Source organism: Coffea eugenioides, chromosome 3 (genome assembly GCF_003713205.1).
Source record: "Coffea eugenioides isolate CCC68of chromosome 3, Ceug_1.0, whole genome shotgun sequence".
In the NCBI taxonomy this organism is placed as follows: Eukaryota; Viridiplantae; Streptophyta; class Magnoliopsida; order Gentianales; family Rubiaceae; genus Coffea; species Coffea eugenioides.
In genome coordinates, this window is record NC_040037.1 from 22,058,374 (window position 1) to 22,072,380 (window position 14,007).

The following is a 14,007-nucleotide window of genomic DNA, read 5'->3' on the forward strand; positions in this document are numbered from 1 at the left end:
ATATGTTAGGGTAAAAACTCAAGTAACGTTTTGGAGTGAATGAGAGCATTTTGGACTCAAGAAAACATGAATAACCAACAAGTTTCTTATTCGCTTCATGGCTGGAAATTTTCAGCCGCAAAACAGTGAAAGAAACAACATGTTTCACCACTTCATACTTATGATATTCACTCCAATTCAACATACACTTGTTATTCAACGTTTCAGCAAGTGAAGTCAGCAAGATTATGTCAAAAAGTTCCAAAACTAAAGACTTTGAGGCTAAAAGGCAGCAAAGTTTCTGCCATTCCTATCAGAATTTTTTTCCAGCCATGACACAAGCAAAATCCTTAGGTTTTTCACCTTCCAACCTTCATGGTTTTCACTCAAATTCACCCACAAAAGTCCCAACCAATGTTTGGAACAAGTTTTGGCCAAAACCAATTTTGAAAAGGTTGGAATAACAACAAGATAACAGGCGGCACTATCACTCGACCAACAAGCACAACTTGAGCCAGCAATTTGGAAGATAATCCCAATGAAAACCTTTCCATTTCAACCAAAATGCAACACATAAGCAAAGCTTAAAGGTTTACTAAGCATATTAGGCAAGTACATCACCAAATCAGCCCACAATCAAAGATAGTTTGCTGCCCCAAAATTTGGATAGCACAACCCCTGTTTTGTCCTATATGTCCTCTCCAAATTCAACACAAAATTTCATGGTCAAACCATCCAAATCATGACCACAAATGATAGACTATACAAACTACTAATTTCTAACCATAAAGCCACCAAAAATAGACAAGTATTTGGCTCACATGTCTCCATATCAAAGCTGGCCATCAAGCAAAAATTCAACTCTACAAGCTGGAATTTCTATATACAAGCTAGTAAAACATGTACAAGCTGGAAAAATCACATGGCACGGCTAAAAATTCATAGCAAACCTGATATTAACATATTAACACTGATTTTGCTCAACTAAAACCGAAAATTTTGATTGCCTACACCATTCATGAATTTTTTCACATAATAACCCATAATCAAGGCTTAAATCTCCTCACAAGCAAGATAAAAGAAATCTAATGGGTTGTAGGCATGATTACCTTAAAACCCTATGAAGAGAGGCTGCCAAGACCTTGTTCCTCCTAAATATTTCCATCAAAGCCCCTAGTCATCCTTAGGTATCACCTTTTATGGAGTAATTTGCAAGATTAATGGTTAAACTCAAGATTCAAATAAGAAATTTGAGGTTGAAGATGAAGTTTTCTTTCTTTTTTTTTCTCTCAATGGTTCGGCCACAAGAAGGAGAAGAATGAAGGATTTTTGCTTCAAATTTTCAAGATAAAACCAAGAATAGTCTTAGTCAAAGGACTAACTAGATGGTCGACACTTGTCGGCCTAAAGTTTTTAGCTTGATCTTTTTTTTTTGTCTTTCCTTTGTCTTCAAGGTCTTATCTAAATTGGTTTCCTCTAGTTCACTCTTTGCACTTCTAGTCACACAAATCTTCTTAAATAATTACCCATTTTTTCCACTAAATTTATTACGCAACTCACTAGTGGGTCCCGCTTCTATAATGCGCTACGAACTTAACATGAACTAACTTATACAAAAAAATGATTTAAAAACTTGACTCACTTATAAAGATATTTAGGAAATTAAAGTAATAAAGTAAAGTAAAGAAAATGTATTCAAAGAAATAAAATAAAATAAGAAAAATTTTTCGGGCCCTCACACTCTCTTCCCCTTAAAAAAATTTCGTTCTTGAAATTTCTCATCTTGATTAACAAACAGTTCAGGGTATTTCTTTTGCATTTCTTCCTCCACTTCCTAGGTTGCCTCTTCTACCCCATCATTTCTCCACAAAATCTTCACCAATGGAATTTGCTTGTTTCTCAGTTCTTTAACCTTTCTGTTGAGCAACTGCATGAGTTTCTCCTCATATGTTAGAGACATATCTATTTCAATTTCTTGTGGTTGTAAGATGTGAGTCGGATTAGAATGGTACTTCTTTAGCATCGAGACATGGAAGACGTCATGAATCCTGGATAAACTCGATGGTAGTTCGAGTCGATATGCCACATTTCCAAATCGTTGGAGAATTTTGAAGGGTCTTACAAATCGTGGTTGAAACTTCTTTCCTTTTTCCGCCGTGACACTTCGCAACGGAGTGATCTTAAGAAATGCAAGATCTCCAATTTCGAATTCCAAATTCTTTCTTTGATTGTCCGCGTAACTTTTTTGTCGATTTTGAGCTGTTTGAAGTTTCTGATGTATTAGTTTGACCTTTTAATGTGCATCCTTTATCCATGGCACTGTTGTTGGATCTAAAATCTTCTTTTCCTCCACTTCATTCCAGTAAACCGGTGATCGGCACTTTCTTCCGTAAAGAGTTTTATATGTTGCCATTTGAATAGATGAATGGTAGCTGTTATTGTAGACAAAATCTACCAACGTCATGTGCTGACTCCAACTACCTCCAAAATCTAAAATACACATCCTTAACATATGCTCGAGGGTTTGAATGGTTCTTTCTGATTGTTCATTTGTCGGGGGTGGTATGTAGTACTCAGATTTAGTTTGGTCCTTAAGGTTTCTTACAAATTTTATCAAAATCGAGACACAAATCGGGAATCCCTGTCTGAAACCATACTCACTGGGACTCCATGCAATCTCACGATTTCATCCGTATACAGTTGAGCCAACTTTTTCATAGAATACTTTATGTTTACTGGCAAGAAATGAGCCGATTTGGTTAACTGGTTGACAATTACCCAAACGGCACCTTGGTCTCTCTGTGTCCGTGGCAAACTCGAGATAAAGTCCATTGTGATATTTTTTCACTTCCATTCAGGTATCTCGAGGTGTTGTAACAAACCAGAGGGTTTTTGATATTTGGTTTTAACTTGTTGACAGACGAGACATGTTTGAACATATTGAGCAATTTCGTTCTTCATGTTATCCCACCAATATAACCCCCTTAAATCCTGATACATCTTATCACTATCCGGATGGATTGTATACTTGAATCGATGAGCTTCCTCCAAAATTTCCTTTTTCAACACTTCATCCTTTGGCACCACTACTCGGTTCCGTTATCTCAAAATTTCCTCAGGACTCAAATTAAAATCAGACAATTCCCCTTTTTGAACCTTTTCTATCCATTTCTGTACCACCGAATCTTTCTTCTAAGCCTCTCTGATTCAATCTAATAGAGTGGATTACATCGTAATATTTCCAAAGATCACTTTCTGGCGCTCAAGACAAGGGTTCCTCTCACCAACTTTTTCTAACATATCCCATTCCTTGATCATTAACCCGCCACTTGAGCCTTTCGACTTAAGGCATCTGCTATGACATTAGCATTCTCAGGACGGTAGTTAATCGTTCAGTCATAATTTTCTAAAAATTTCATCCATCGACGTTGTCTCATGTTCAACTCTTTCTGAGAAAATAAGTACTTAAAATTTTTATGATCCGTATAAACTTCAAAAGTTACTCCATACAAATAATGACTCTATTTTTTCAAGGCAAAGACAATAGCGACTAATTCCAAGTCATGGGTCAGATAATTTTGCTCATGAGGTTTCAACTTCCTAGCGGCAAAGGCAATCACATTCCTATTTTGCATTACTACACACCCTAATCCTTCCCTCGAGGTATCAGTATATACAGTGAAACCGTCCGTTCCATTAGGTAGAGCTAGAACTAGTGTCATAGTCAACATTTTTTTCAATTCTTGAAAGCTAATTTTACATCTAGTGTTCCATATAAAACTGCCATACTTCTTCGTCAAATAAGTTAAAGGACCAGCAAGTTTTGAGAAATCCTTAACCGACGATAATACCCTACCAAGCCTAAGAAACTACGAATTTCAGTGGAATTTTCTGACCTCTTCCATTCAGTTACTGTTACTACTTTCGCTGGATCTACAGTAATACCATCTTTTGAAATTACATGTCCTAAAAAAGAAATTTTCTCCAACCAAAACTCACATTTGCTAAACTTAGTATATAATTGATGTTTTCTTAAAGTCTGCAATACAATCTTCAAATATTACTCATGCTCCTTTCGAGTTTTCGAGTAGACAAGGATGTCATCGATAAACACGACTACAAATCGATCTTAGTAGGGTTTGAAAACTCGATGCATCAAATTCACAAATGTGGCAGGGGCATTGGTTAAACCAAAGTGCATGACTGTAAACTCAAAATGTCCATATCTAAAGTTAAATGCAGTATTTGGTACATCCTCCTTCCTAAGTCGTGTTTGATAGTACCCTTGTCGGAGGTCTAATTTCGAAAATACCACTGCTCCTTGCAGTCGGTCAAACTATTCATCAATATGTGGCAAAGGATATTTATTCTTAATTGTCACATCATTCAGCCCCCGGTAGTCTATACACAATTTAAAATTTCATCTTTTTTCTTAACAAACAGTACCGAAACTCCCCGTGGAAATCCGCTCTTTCATATAAACCCTCGCCCCAATAAATCTTGCAACTGCAATTTCAATTCCTTAAGTTCGATAGGTGCTATTCGATATGGAGTTTTAGAGATAGGGGATGTCTCCGGCAACAAGTCAATCTTAAATTCTATCTCTCTTTCTAAAGGTAGAGTCACTAAATCATCAGTGAACACATCCGGATATTCCTTCACTACCGATACATCTTCTACTTTCAACTTATCGATCGGAGTATTCATAAGAAAAGTTAGAAAATCTTGCGCTCCTTAACTCAATAATTTCCTAACCCGAATACCCAAAATAAGTGTGGATAAAACTAATCTACCCCTTACATCTAACCTTAAGGTTGCCTCCCCAGATATGCGAAATTCTATCACTTTTCTCTTACAATCTAGTTGAGCGTCATATCGAACTAACCAATCTATAACCAAGATGACATCGTACTCCTTAATGGCTAAAAACTTATTAGATCCCCCAATAGTTTTCTCTCTCCAATCCAAATTTCGTAATTCTTATAAATCATACTGGTGATCAAATGTTGATCATCCGTAGGAGTACTAACTTCTAGATCATATGGCAATCTAGTAGGGTTCACATCAATTTCACATATAAAATTGGGGTTGACAAAGGAATGGGTAGCACCAGGATCAATTAAAATCTTAGCTAAATGGTGGAATACAGGGATCTTACCTTCTACGATCTCAGATGAATCAGGGACCTAATATTACGCTAGCGCGTACACCCGAGCCGGCACCTTTGTTCTAGTCCCTTCCACTTTCGACTATTTAGGGTTTGTCTTGGTTGACTGCTGGTTCCCACTCTCTTCTCGAGGTGGAACTAGACAATTGGCAATCTGATGCTCGGCACTTTCACAGCACAAGTATTTTCTTTCTTTCCTCCAACAATTGTCCTCTGTGTGATTCGACTTCCCATAATATCCGCAGGAAACACGAGGAGCTGATGTCGAGCCTCCTTGTGAGGCACCTCTCTATTGTCCTCGCCCAACTTGACCTCCTCTTGACGGGGCTCCCCTTGGCATTCTCGAAAGTCTTATTCCGCCAGTCCCCCTTCCAAACTTAGGAGGTGCAGTCTTGTCCCCTTGTCCCGAGCTACTATTAGGTATATTCTGTTTCTTTGCTTGAAAAGTTCTAACTTGTATCCGCGCACTCTCAATTCACTGGGTTTTCTCCATCGCATCACTAAATGTATTGATTTGGGCTACCGCTAAATCCTTTTGAATCTCAACATTCAGCCCTTGAACAAATCGCCTTATTCGCCTTTGCTTGGTTACGATTAGTTTGGGAGCAAACTTAGATAATCTAATAAATTGACTTTCATACTCAGTTACAGTTTGAACTCCCTATCGAAATCTAATAAACTCATCCTCCTTTTTCTCCTAAATCAGAGGCGAAAAATACTTTGCATTAAACCCCTTCATGAAGTTTACCCAAGTCCTCGGGGTTTACTCTCTTTCACACTTCATTCTTATCACATTCCACCAGGAACGGGTTGCTCCCTCGAACTGAAAGGCAGCAAGGTCACCTGTCTCTCCTCAATATAATGCAAAACAGCGAAAATATCAATCATTTTCTCTAGCCACCTCTTGGCCACATCAGGATCAGATCCTCCAAGAAATTTTGGTGGGGAGAATTTTTGAAATCGTTCGAGAGTTCTATCCTCACCCTCCACATGATTTTCAGGATTTTCGGGTTGGTTAACAGGGTTTTGGCCCTGACGATCCACTATATAGGCTAAAAGATTGGTCATACGTTGGATAGCTGTGACTACTTGAGCATTAGGATCGACCCTCAGTTCACGATTCTATTCAGGCACTGATTCGCCATTATCCTGTTCATTCAAGTGGTGCCTAGGTCCGTGCTCATGGCCTCGTCCACTATGTCTACCCTCCATTTGTTTTTAACCAATCTAAGGTCGAAGTGCAAATACAATATTAAAGATATATAAATGCATGGATAAGTCACAAGAAGTATAAACAAGCCAAAAGGAAAATACATTTAACTCAACTTTATAATATATGTCATACAGTAACAGTCAGATACAAGCAAAAGCAATCCTGTTAAAAAGGTAACGGGGTCATAACAAAAGCACAATATTCAAAAACTATGCCTAAAAGTACGAAAACATCCAACTATGAGCTTTCCTAACTACTCCTCACATGGGGTCAAAACATAGCTTATAAGAGCTCTAACCTGGTTCCCAAGCGAGCTAACGGACTCTCTCCCGTGAGTAAAACTAGGTGTATCTCCCTCTCTAGGGGCTCCGTCACCCCGAATCTCCACAGGTGTGTTAGCGCCAATCACTCTCTGGATTAGCGTTTCACACTCATCAATAATACTTACTGTAAGTGCCCGGTGCAACCCAATGAGTACAAACAAATTCACAATGATGCACAAAGATATATCAAATTTAAGCACAATAAAGAAAACTTAATTAAAGAGAAAGGATAAGAAATGCAAACCAAATATCAAACCAATAGCCTCTTCAATTGATGGCGATGCTAACCAAGATGTACAAGTGAAGGCTCACTCCTTCCTCACCCCAAACACACTTTGGTTGAGCCAAGGAGTTTTACAACAATTCTAGTTAACCCTCAACAACCTACACTTGAAAGATCACTCACCCAATTAAGAACTATTTTATACAAATGAGGCAACCTTCACCAAGGTTTTACCACTTCAAGTGATAGGTTCACCTTCACCAAGGTTTTACTCCTCCTAGAGAATAACCTTCACTTGAGCAACCTCACAACCCAACTTCCCCAACCCCTTATACAACCAACAAAGAATCTTTCTACTCAAAAATCTCACTTGTAAGCTTGTATATTGTGTTGGCAAAAGTCTCCGTGTCTTCTTGTGCTTTGGGGTGTTTATAGAAGGTGAGAAATGGCTCCAAAAGGCTCTCCAACGGTCAAATATTAAATGCTGTCAAAACTAGCCGTTGGCCTGTCGGACGTTCGAACCACCTGTCGGACGTCCGAACCCTGCGTCCGAACGTCGTCAGAGAGTCATCAAATCTTTGCGAAATTTCTCGGACGTCCGATGCGATTGATGTGCGTCCGAGGGGTGCGTCCGATCCTTCCGGACGTCCGATGCTTCCTCACGAGCGTCCGACAGAATATCCTTCCTGATGTTCTTCATCCTTTCGGACGTCCGATAGCTTCCTTTCGGACGTCCCACATGAGTGCCCTGTTTTTGCTTCTTCTTTTGTGCCACAAGAATCTGTTCTAACAAATTGCTCACATAAAAACATTAGCCCAAATCTACATTTTGGTTTGTTAATCATCAAAACCAAGGATTGATCGACCAAGGTCAACAATCTCCCCCTTTTTGATGATGACAAACAAAATGAAGATTTCTTTGATCAAATAAGTTCAAATAAAACTCCCCCTTAGAAAATGCCAACATACAAAGAAATTTCAATAAATCCTACTCCCCCTTTTGACATCAATCAAAAAGCAAACTCCCCCTTTATTTTCCAAATCAAGACCATATAGAATGACAAAACTTTCATGATACCAATTGTAATTTTTTATAGGGTTCTTGGGAGTTAGTACAACATGATCTAGCAATCCACATGGATTTCATACCTTTTCTCATATTTTTCTTTACATAGCAATCATTTTGCATATGTCCAAATTGACAACAAAAGTGACACATGATAGAAGTATTTTGCACATAAGTGGATTTAATGCAACTAATTTTCTTACTTCTTATCATATCAAACTTATTTGTGCCTTGAAAAGATTTGCTTTCTTTTGTTTGAGAAAACTTTTGTTTTTCATTTTGGAGAAACTCGTTCAAGTCATTAATTCTTTTCTTTAACAAATTTTGTTCCTCCAACATTTTTTCATAAAACTTTGTTTTCTCTTCCAACTTCCTTTTCAAATTATTTTTGCAATCAAAAACACTTTTTTGATTTTTTAAATCATCATTTTCCATTCTCAAACATTTGTTTTCTTGAAAAAGTTTGGAGTTTTCTTCCAACAAATCATTTATTTTTGTTTTCAAATCTTTATTTTTAGCATAAGATTTTCTCAAACTTTTATGCATTTTAATCATAAGAATTTTCACATCATCATCTTCATTATCTTCATCACAAGAAGAGTGATAAGAACTTACCTCATCTTCTCCAACGGCCATTAGTGCCATTTGGGCCAACTCTTCTTTTTCTCTTTTTGAATTGCATTCATCCCATGTAATTTTGCAATCTCCTCTTGAACATCTCTTGTTGAAGATCTTCTTGAAACTTTTGATGTGAGGAGTTATATCATTGTCCACTTCCATGTTTTCATTACCCATGAAGGATGGGTTATCCCCCACTTGAGATGCTTTAAAAGCTATGCCTCTCTTATACATTCTTGCATTTTCTTCCTCTTGCACTTTGAATTGCAGCTTTAATTCATAAGAAATTAGGGAATTCACAAGAGATTCAATGGACATAGAATTTAAATCATTTGCCTCTTCTATAGCATTTATTTTGTTTTCCCATTCTTTTGGCAAGGCATTCAAAATCTTTCTATTTTTCTCACCCAAAGAATATTCTCTTCCAAGCAATTTAAGATCTTGAATAATGTCACAAAATCTACTACACATCTTATCAACATTTTCAAGAGGATGCATTTTGAAAAATTCATATTGAGAAACAAGCAAAGATTTCTTTTGTTCTTTAATATCTTGGTTACCTTCATGAAATACACACAATTTATCCCAAATATCTTTAGCTGATTTACAACCTTTAATCATACTAGATTCATTTACATCTAATGCATTGTACAATATACACATGGCCTTGGCATTCAAAGAAAGGTATCTCTTGTCTTTTTCATTCAATTCTTGTCTAGTCTTTAATCTACTCAAATTGGTGGTAGAGTCAACTATTCTAGCTTCATAAGGACCATCTTCTACAACATACCATAATTCAATATAAACGGATTGTAAGAAAATCATCATTCTTTGTTTCCACATGCTAAAATGAGAACCATTAAACATAGGTGGTCTATCAATAGATTGCCCTTCTAAAAAGGAAATTTTTATGGTTGCCATGATCTTTACTCCAAGCCGATTGAGCTTAGTCTCAAGGAGACCAAGCTCTGATACCAATTGTAAGTGCCCGGTGCAACCCAATGAGTACAAACAAATTCACAATGATGCACAAAGATATATCAAATTTAAGCACAATAAAGAAAACTTAATTAAAGAGAAAGGATAAGAAATGCAAACCAAATATCAAACCAATAGCCTCTTCAATTGATGGCGATGCTAACCAAGATGTACAAGTGAAGGCTCACTCCTTCCTCACCCCAAACACACTTTGGTTGAGCCAAGGAGTTTTACAACAATTCTAGTTAACTCTCAACAACCTACACTTGAAAGATCACTCACCCAATTAAGAACTATTTTATACAAATGAGGCAACCTTCACCAAGGTTTTACCACTTCAAGTGATAGGTTCACCTTCACCAAGGTTTTACTCCTCCTAGAGAATAACCTTCACTTGAGCAACCTCACAACCCAACTTCCCCAACCCCTTATACAACCAACAAAGAATCTTTCTACTCAAAAATCTCACTTGTAAGCTTGTATATTGTGTTGGCAAAAGTCCCGTGTCTTCTTGTGCTTTGGGGTGTTTATAGAAGGTGAGAAATGGCTCCAAAAGGCTCTCCAACGGTCAAATATTAAATGCTGTCAAAACTAGCCGTTGGCCTGTCGGACGTTCGAACCACCTGTCGGACGTCCGAACCCTGCGTCCAAACCACCTGTCGGACGTCCGAACCCTGCGTCCGAACGTCGTTAGAGAGTCATCAAATCTTTGCGAAATTTCTCGGACGTCCGATGCGATTGATGTGCGTCCGAGGGGTGCGTCCGATCCTTCCGGACGTCCGATGCTTCCTCACGAGCGTCCGACAGAATATCCTTCCTGATGTTCTTCATCCTTTCGGACGTCCGATAGCTTCCTTTCGGACGTCCCACATGAGTGCCCTGTTTTTGCTTCTTCTTTTGTGCCACAAGAATCTGTTCTAACAAATTGCTCACATAAAAACATTAGCCCAAATCTACATTTTGGTTTGTTAATCATCAAAACCAAGGATTGATCGACCAAGGTCAACACTTACAGTCCGATCCCTAACTTCTCTGACCACCTTAGTAAGGTGGTCATTAACTACCTGAAACTGCTCTCTAAGAGCATTCGTCCTCTCCTGCTCCATCGTTATGTCCTCTTGGAGCTCCCGAATCCTGTCAGCTTGCATCCTCGTGATGCCCCTCATCCTTACCATCTTAGTTTGATCCCTAGCATTGGCACTCGTAAGCCTCCTCCTCTCATCTAGTACCGCCAAGACCACATGATTAGCATAAGAGTAGTTATGGCAACGACTACAGCATCTAATCCGACTAGCAGTACTCCAACGCCGAATCGGTCCTCCTGGCCTCTCCTTGTAATCAATGATCGAAAGCTCCTCCGAGACGACTCGCCTCCACCCTCTCTACTGGCTCAGTCCATAACCTACAAGAATAAACACAGTTTACAACTTAGATAAGTTTAATCATACTTAATGATACCCTAACACGTCTAACCTAGGCCCTGATACTAACTGTGATAACCCCACCTTCCATTAAGGCGTACCCCAAAGATTAGTGGACTGCCTGCCGAGCTCTCAACAGGAGTACTGAGCCAAAATTCACATTTATCACACCAAAATGCACAATTTAACTTTGAATAATCAATCCATACTATATACAATAGAGTCTCTAATGATTCAACTTAAAGTACAAGTCAGTGTATCCAAACTTATACAAATACAAGTGAAGTTTACTAATATAGAAGAGTTTAACAAAAACAAACTATAACTAACTCAACTCTTTTCTCAAAATTCATGCTTCCAAAACTTCACCCCCTGTAAGGAAAACAAATGTAATGGAGTGAGTTTTCACTCAATGAAGTACCAGAAGGGTCACGCAGTCAAGAATCACACGATTATAATTTTAATCAATCACATATAAGCATCAAATAAAAATATAAGTAAACACTACCCCTTGGACAAAGGAGTTCAAGTAAAATGATGCAAATGGCTCTCAAGAGCCAAGTTCCCTATTGCATTAACTTGATCCAAACTCGTTGTCACTCCGTCAACGTTTAAAGAAGCAAAATCATGACCGTAGATCTCCACTTTACACCTATTTCCATCCACTAAATATACCATTTACTAGGCCCGAACACCAAACATGAACAATGGTGGTAACACTCCAATATACCAAATATCAGAAATACTCAGTGAATCAGTAACAGGTTCCTCATGGTTGGTCATTCTTTTTCGACCAAACCTATGCTGGCTCGATTCGATTGATTACCAATGAGATTTCAGCTCAAATTTCACAGTAAGGTCGTTGGATATTAACCTCCAAACGACATCAACTCATGCACAAGTAACAGATCCAAATTGCACAGAAAACCAGCCAAACAGTCAAAGGTATCGAGTGTGATAAAGTACACCCTCGCCCCGTCCAGGATAACTAAAGTCACATTCATTCAAGTCATAAATTTCAAGCACAAGTAAATCAATTAAGCAACAAGTCAACTGAGTGGTACACTCACCAGTTCAAACAAAAATAGCGTCAAAAGTTTTCTCCTGGATTATGCCCTTGATCACCGACAAACCCTAAGATCAACCAAGATAAAATAATTGTGGTCCCCACATCTAATGCTAAGTGAACGGAATTCACAATTTAGGCTTGACAATGAGTCGTATGCCTATCCAAATTAACTTTCCAAAACCCAATATACACGGATAGATTTAGAGTGCAAATCAAGGAAAATTCCAAGTATATGTTAGGGTAAAAACTCAAGTAACATTTTGGAGTGAATGAGAGCATTTTGGACTCAAGAAAACATGAATAACCAACAAGTTTCTTATTTGCTTCATGGCTGGAAATTTTCAGCGGCAAAACAGTGAAAGAAACAACATGTTTCACCACTTTATACTTATGATATTCACTCCAATTCAACATACACCTGTTATTCAAGGTTTCAGTAAGTGAAGTCAGCAAGATTATGTCAAAAAGTTCCAAAACTAAAGACTTTGAGGCTAAAAGGCAGCAAAGTTTCTGCCATTCCTACCAGAATTTTTTCCAGCCATGACACAAGCAAAATCCTTAGGTTTTTCACCTTCCAATCTTCATGGTTTTCACTCAAATTCACACACAAAAGTCCCAACCAATGTTTGGAACAAGTTTTGGCCAAAATCAATTTTGAAAAGGTTGGAATAACAACAAGATAATAGGCTGCACTATCACTGGACCAACAAGCATAACTTCAGCCAGCAATTTGGAAGATAATCCCAATGAAAACCCTTCCATTTCATCCAAAATGCAGCACATAAGCAAAGTTTAAAGGTTCACTAAGCATATTAGGCAAGTACATCACCAAATTAGCCCACAATCAAAGGTTGTTAGCTGCCCCAAAATTTGGACAGCATAACCCTTATTTTGTCCAATATTTCCTCTCCAAATTCAACACAAAATTTCATGGCCAAACCATCCAAATCAAGACCACAAATGATAGACTATACAAGCTACTAATTTCAAACTATAAAGCCACCAAAAATAGACAAATATTCAACTCACATGTCTCCATATCAAAGCTGGTCATCAAGCAAAAATTCATCTCTACAAGCTGGAATTTTCATAAGCAAGCTAATAAAATATGTACAAGCTGGAAAAATCACATGGCACGGCTAAAAATTTATAGTAAACCTGATATTAACATATTAATACTGATTTTCCTCAACTAAAGCTGGAAATTTTGATTCCCTACACTAATCCTGAATTTTCACATAATAACCCATAATCAAGCCTTAAATCTCCTCACAAGCAAGATTAAAAAGAAATCTAATGTGTTGCAGGCGTGATTACCTTAAAACCCTATGAAGAGAGGCTGCCAAGACCTTGTTCCTCCTAAATCTTTCCACCAAAGCCCTTAGTCTTCCTTTGGTATCACTTTTTATGGAATAGTTTACAAGATTAATGGTTAAACTCAAGATTCAAGCAGGAAATTTGAGGTTGAAGATGACGTTTTCTTTCTTGTTTTTTTCTCTCAATGGTTCGGCCACAAGGAGAAGAATGAAGGATTTTTGCTTCAAATTTTCAAGATAAAACCAAGAATAGTCTTAGTCAAAGGACTAAGTTGATGGCCGACAAGTGTCGGCCTAAAGTTTTTAGCTTGATCTTTTTTTTGTCTTTCCTTTGTCTTCAAGGTCTTATCTAAATTGGTTTCCTCTAGTTCACTCTTAGCACTTCTAGTCACACAAACCTTCTTAAATAATTACCTATTTTGTCCACTAAATTTATTACGCAACTCACTAGTGGGTCCCGCTTCTATAATGCGCTACGAATTTAACAAGAACTAACTTATACAAAAAAAATGATTTAAAAACTTGACTCACTTATAAAGATATTTAGGAAATTAAGGAAATAAAGTAAAGTAAAGAAAATGTATTCAAAAAAATAATATAATATAATATAAAATAAGGAAAACTTTTCAGGTCC